Source organism: Medicago sativa, chromosome 5 (assembly GCF_051527215.1).
Source record: "Medicago sativa cultivar Bolivia chromosome 5, Bolivia_mono, whole genome shotgun sequence".
In the NCBI taxonomy this organism is placed as follows: Eukaryota; Viridiplantae; Streptophyta; class Magnoliopsida; order Fabales; family Fabaceae; genus Medicago; species Medicago sativa.
The window spans coordinates 53,694,572-53,701,532 of NC_140753.1; the positions used below are offsets into that span (position 1 = coordinate 53,694,572).

General features: G+C 30.3%; 3 long non-coding RNA genes across 3 annotated transcripts; 1 reads left to right on the forward strand and 2 right to left on the reverse strand.

The window, feature by feature from the left end:
- The first annotated feature begins 910 nt into the window (after positions 1-910).
- LOC146923014 (uncharacterized) lies at positions 911-5,595 on the forward strand. The gene is made up of 4 exons (XR_015012673.1): positions 911-1,253; positions 2,490-2,663; positions 3,880-3,977; positions 5,304-5,595. It is a non-coding gene; the product is annotated as an uncharacterized LOC146923014 (long non-coding RNA).
- LOC146923015 (uncharacterized) lies at positions 2,418-3,286 on the reverse strand. The gene is made up of 3 exons (XR_015012672.1): positions 3,146-3,286; positions 2,836-2,922; positions 2,418-2,635 (listed from the first exon to the last, which is right to left on the reverse strand). It is a non-coding gene; the product is annotated as an uncharacterized LOC146923015 (long non-coding RNA).
- LOC146923016 (uncharacterized) lies at positions 3,997-5,421 on the reverse strand. Its single transcript, XR_015012671.1, has 2 exons — positions 5,367-5,421; positions 3,997-5,091 (listed from the first exon to the last, which is right to left on the reverse strand). It is a non-coding gene; the product is annotated as an uncharacterized LOC146923016 (long non-coding RNA).
- Positions 5,596-6,961: the final 1,366 nt, after the last annotated feature.

Consider the following 6,961-nt stretch of genomic DNA (forward strand, 5'->3'; position numbering starts at 1 on the left):
AAATAACTAGTGTTCTTGCCCGTGCGACACGCACGGGTGGAAAACGGTTGACATTGGACTGCACCTCGTCCATATTCTACATGACATATGATCACAATTTTTTTTTTTTGAATCAGCAAAATGTTATTAAAAACCAAGTATTTGCACAAAACAGACAGAGACCGGTGTTACAAAAAGTACAAACTAAGGCGCCGTATATAGGCGGAACACCCGAAAACACCAACAAAGACACTCGTGCGACACCCATAAGGACAACACCCACCAAAATAAACATTCCCCTAAAATTGACTCCTATACTAACCAAACACCTGATCACAAATTAATATTACGTGCATTACAGCTGACGACAGGCCACATACTTAACGATGTGCACACCACACGGACACAAAGCGTAGAACACTAAAACTTAAAAAAAAAATCGACATAATATCCTTGCATCAATTCTCGTATTTCAAACGTGTTATCCAACAACAATTTTTCTCCTAGAACATATTCATTTTTCTGGGTTAGATAAATGTTTGGTCCCTAAAAAATATAGTCAATTTCATTTTTAGTCCTCATCATAAAAAACGTAACATATTTTGGTTCCTATAAAAAAAATTCAGCACGTAGTTTTAGTCCATATTAAATTAATCATTTTTTAGAGGAAAAAATGATATAAGCTCAAGGTTTGCAATTGTTTTATGAAAAATGTTAACTTGTGCCCTCAGGACACAAGTTAATGATTCAAAATAGAAATATTTTATTGTAATTAATGCATTTGACTTTAACTTTTTAGTTTTCAATAATTGAATGCACAAAATTTAAGAAAATGTTTCCATTTTTGGGTTGCTTAACATGTGCCTAAAGGCACAAGTTAACATGACCCTTGTTTTATTTATTAATCCAATAAAAATACAATGTTGCAAATATTGCTATTCACACCAAAACAATTCAGCGGGTCATCTCATCTCTTCCTCATTTGCTGAAACCCCAAAACAATTCCAACGCTTCACTCTCCCTTTGAGGCGTCGCCGGCCAACTTACCACCCTATGCATCGATGAGTTCGGCATCGTTTGACCAAAATACATTCATTTTCTTCATCTCCACAACGATTCTATCACGAAAGAGCTATTTAAGAAAGATGGGTTTTCGCTTTCCATGACGTTTCCAAGTAGCACCGACCCTATTTCGTCAATCCAGCACCGTATCACCCTTCATCTCCTTACTCTCTGCAAAACCCATAGAAGACTGTACCAACTGAGCAGAAATGGTAAATCCTAAACTATTTTCAGTTTTCTTTCTCTAGTTTGGTTGGTCTGCATGTCTCTCTCTTTTTTTTTTTTTTACTTATATACTTGTTTTAGGTTGTTGGGTGTGTATAAGCTTAAACCCCCCAAATCTCTTTTTATTTAATTATTTTTTTATGAAATGTATTTATGTTAGTAGGGTTAAATTTCTATCCAACAAATTATCTTGCGATGAATTTTGAGAACCCACCATTACTCTTTCGATAGCCAAGCACTTTTTTTTTCCTTCACAAAGGAGCATAATTACATTTCATGTTGAACTGCTATGTTATACTTGGATCTAATTGAATTAGAAAGGGCTTTAGAGTTTTGATTTGTGAACAATAATAACCCAGAAAGAGAATTTGTGATTTGTGTGAACTATATCAATTTTTTATAAGAAAAACATTTGGTGTGATAATTGAAACATCTAAGGAGTTTTGGCTATTCACTTTCAATTCAAAGATTCATTTTAAATTAAAAATTAGTTACACTATTCTTTAATGCAGCTAAACTGATATTTTGTTGAAGAAAAGTTATTCTTGTTAGCCAGATTGCATTAAAAAAAGTAATGTCCCAACCTTTTCTTGAGACCTTGATCTCCTTTCCTTTCAAATTTAAACCTAATGATCTTGTATTTGTTTGTTGCTTAACCTGTTTCTGGTGCTCATTTATGTATAAACCTCTAATTTCCAATTTCTATTTTGAACTCTAATATTGTAATCTGAAAATAGCATATTTCGTGATAGAGAGTGATGACTTTTTCGGAAGCTTTTAGTATTGTTTTTTTAATCCGATTTGCGTCATTGTTTAATAATTTTCTTCCTGTGGGTGTTCCACTATTAACAAAATAAATTATCATGTGCAGGAATCTCAAAAGTGTGGTTTAACAATACTTTATTTGTGTTTTACCCACATGAAACAATATTTTATTTTCACTCACACTCCACTACACGTTGAACCATCAAGAGTTAATAAGTTTAATTCACTTTCCACTGCACATCAAAATAAACAAAAAGGTCTAAAAAACCTTTAAGATGATTAGTCATTTTTTTTTAATTACTGAAACAAAAATGAGTAAGATGGCAACATGGTATGTTATAATTTCTTGTTGAAGAATTAATTTATTCTAGACACATGTTTAGTTACATTGATAAAATTATAATTTCTGGAGACATCTTATTGCTGATGCTACTTTCTTAATCTACACAAATCTGCAGGTGATCATGTTCCTGTTGACATGCTTGCTTGGCTGCTACCCAAACACTTTGAGAAACTGTCTTGATGGTGGAGCCACCAAAGGGTTTGGATAGCAATTTACATGTTTGATGGGCCTGCTGAAGGCACTATTTACATGCTTGCTAGGCTGCTGTCAAAATACACATTATCACTATGTAAGTAAAAAAAATGAAAACATTTGTGTAAATTGTTTTAATGAATCTCTTGTTTAGATGAAAATGTTGGCTTTTCACTTTTGAGTTATTTCTCATTCATTCACTTTATTAATAACTTTCTGAAAAATCTCTGTGAAGTAACTTTCTGTTTTTAATAAAGCTTTAGACTTGCCTCTTCATTAAGATGTTATATCTTAAACTTTTCGATTTAGAGAAGATCTATCGTTTGCTTTCATAATAAATTAATGATGGCCTCCAACTGCAAAAATGAAGGGGATGATAGAAATTTTATGAATGCCATGAAAAGATGTATACCATAAATTTGATGATTACCTTTGAATATGTGAAAATAAAAAAGCGAAGATGTTAAATAGGTTAGATATTGTAGCTGGCAGCTTGATGAATACCTTTGAATATGTGAAAATCAGAAAATGAAGATGTTAAATAGGTTAAATTGTGTTGGCAGTAGTAAATAATCTCACCAATTCTTTCATATTTTTAAGCTGCAGAAAGAGCAATTCATTCCATAGTAAGAGAGCTCATCTCTAATCTTTCATGGCGCCACTGCAGTACATTCAAACAATAGAACATGTTGAATATGTGAAAATTAAAAAACGAAGATGTTAAATAGGGCATGATCACAAATGAGTTTAAAAGGCAACAATAGCGTGCATTATCATTAGAAAGCTTTGAAACATGACCATAAAGCTTTGCTAGTTGTATCTTTTCAAGTAACATGCATATCATTTCAAATGACCAAATTTATCAAATTTATCTTCATGATGGTGTCTTCCTAAATTATTATACTTTCTAATGTTAATGTACACTATCGTCGTCTTTTAACTAAGTTGTGCTATGTTCTAATTATTATTGATTTCAATAAAATATTCTGTTTTTAATAAAGCCTTCAGATGGTGAATAAAGAAAGAAAACTTTCAATAAAATAATTCAGTTTTTAATAAAGCTTACACTTGTCTCTTCATTAAGATGTTATACCATAAACTTGTCTATTTAGAGAAGATATATCCTTTACTCTCATAGTAAGGGCTATCTTATCATGATTATGTTTGGTTCAATGTAACTAACTATTAAGAAAAGCCGTTTCATTTTATATTACATATGAATCAAGTCTTATTGCATTGAAATGAGTAGAAATGTGAAAATACATTTAGGCTTTTGTTAAAACACCTGTTAACAAACTAAATTATTTATGTAGGAATCTCAAAAGCGTGTAACTGGCACAACAAATTGGTATCTCTCTCTCTCAAATTCCAAATCAAACCAAAAGATGTAGAAAGGGCTGTTGACTTCAAGGTTTTTTTTTCTTTCCCCTTTTCTGCTATAACTACTTGACTTGAGAACTTTGTTTGGGGAGAAATCTGAGAATTCTCTTGAACCTTAGTAAAGAGGAAACCACTTTTTTATAGCTCTTATAATGGCATGTGGATGTATTAATCCTCACTCCATATTCAAAATGATAAACAACTACACACTAACAAATATATACATGTATGTTTCTTTTATGGCATTGTGATGTGTGACTTTCATTGGATTTGTAGACACACTTCAACATACTTTTTATAATGCCACTTTAAAATAACTACTTGTTGCCACTATTGTTTTTCCAAATTAATAATCTGCCAATAATCAGTTTATGATGCTTGTAGCTCCTAATTGAGTTTTATACATCTTTAATCTCTGTATGAAGATTACTTTATATTGGTGTTTGTGCTTTCAGTAACCACAACCACACTGTTAAAATATTCAATTGTGTTAAAACTGAAAAGCTAGTTAAAAGCTAGCCTATTCAAACAAAATGATGCTCAAGTTTAATTAGCTTCTTTCTTTTTTTCTTGCAGAAATTTTTATTGTTTATTTTATTTCATGTGATGTTGGTGTGTTATGGGGGGTTATAGGTTAAAGGTACTGCACTATCCTCACATTATTCTGCATGTGCAACATATATTGAGAATAATTAACCTGCATTTCCACTTTTAAATTTGAAAATAATCAACTTGCTGCATATATTGAAATTTTTAGTATTGTTTTCTTTTGTTTAAACATGGTTGTGCTATGTTCAGATTAATGTTCTCTTTTTGTGGATGATAAATTTTGAGGTTAGAGAAGTAAAATATGATGAATACATACAATTAGGAGTATGAAAAAGTGAGGTAAGTGAGTAATAGAAAAAGTGAAGTAAGTGAGTAATAAGAGAGTAGTGCTATGGTAAACTCCATTCTCAAATCCGAAGAGCATCCTCCCATTTTATTTCATTTGTGTGATTCAACCTTTTCTGGGATTCTGGTACATTGAGAAACTGTGAATGAAGGATCTGCCAACTTTGCATTCACAAAACTCAAGAAAAGCCTTATAGAAATTAGATTTTGAATATACAAAAGGTAGATGTCACCTTGACGATTCACTTATGCTGCAGGAAAAAAATGAACGTAAGTTAATAGTTACAATAACTTATACATGTGCATGTAAATTCAGATATAACTCATGCTGAGTAATTTTTGTTCTCTTTGAAGCAAAAAAGTAGTAAAATATATCATGATTCATTTTGTGATTGACATTTATGAATTTCGTATGAATGAAGTATTTTCAATAATTGTTTTCTTATCTTTTTTTTTTTGGCAGATTGCATACAAAATAAAGGTTTGAAGGGAGAAAAGGATCAAGTAGATAGGAAAGGAAACATACCTGTTAATTTTGGAATGGAATGGAGAAACTCACCACAATGGAGATGAACACCAATGCAATGGACAAAGCTTCTTCTAGTATTTATAGACTTTTTTTTAGAGGCTATATGAATTTTTGTAGTGCTAAAAGGTTGAAAAAATGGAATAAAATCCCACAAAATCTGGAAAGTGTTTTTACTTTGTGAGGCTACATTCACTTTTTCAGCTGGAAAGTGTCCTTACTTTGTCAAGTTGTCCTTTTATGTCTGCCAAAATTTCTTCCCCAGCAAGTAATAACCCACCAGAAATGGAGATGAACAGGAAAAATTAGGCAAAATTGGCTATTGTCTTTTGTAAGATTTATTGATTGTTACACGTACGTTAACACTGTACCAATTTGTCTAATGCAAGCAAAAGAGTCACGTACTACGTTTTAATATTTTTCGAGGGAAAGTACTACGTTTTAATTGTTACCACGTTTTACTAGCAACAATTAGTTCATATACCTTTTTTGACAAGTTTTTAGTTCATATACTTCATATTTGTTTTTTAATTAATACGAATAACAATTTTTTTGACCTCTAAATCTTAATTAATACGAATACAATTTTTTTTACCTCTAAAAAAGTTATTTTCTTTATGATTAATTGTACCAAGGAAACACAATTTATTGCTAAAAAAAAGAAACACAATTTAAATATTATTTGTAGAAAAGAAAAATGATCGTCTCTTGTTTTTTTTTCTTCATGAAAAAAGACTTATGGTTGTCGGTAACAATGACAAGTTTGTTAATTAACGTGACATGAAACAAATTTTAACAGAAAAATTAAATTTAAGTTTAAACTAAATATGTAAGTAAGGGGCATATTTGTCAATCCAAAAAAGTTATATATTTCTCTCTTTTATATTTCTCTTCTTTCTCTCTTATACCAAACAACTCATCAAATCCTAAAATCTATCATATTTCTCACTTATCTCTCTTACACCAAGCACACCTTGTGCTTGAGGAGCTATCTGTTTCTTTAATAAAGTTTTGCTTAGCTTCTTCAAAATAAAAAAAGCAGCTTATCAAAAATTAGATTTTGTTTTAGAGGAGAGAGAAAATATGGTTTAAAAGATTGAACTAATTTTATAATAAAATATCCGTTTTATATAGTTGTATCCAAACGAACTAAATTCTTTGTTTAAAAAAAGTGATTTCTTTTACAGTAAACAAACACAGAATAGATTATGATTTTTCATAAAATCTTTAAAATATAATTTCTAAATTATTTTATATCAAAATCATTTTTATTTTAATCAGTAACAAACGGGCCTTAAGCTAGACTTATAGACGACTTTATTCAAATATTATAGAGCTCTTTTCACTCACAAATGACACATCTCTCCAAAAGAAATAACAAACTAAAAGTAAAATATTACCCCATGGTAATTTTATGTGACAAATGATATATAGTATCGATCGTAATTCAAGAATCATGTTCAAATGTTAACGGAACATTCAATTTGAGGTTTTTACAAAATACTTCAAAATACATTCAATAATATTTAAGAAAATCTTCAATTTTTAAAATTAATTTACGATTTTATTTTAAATTAAATCGGTTTGAAAATTTA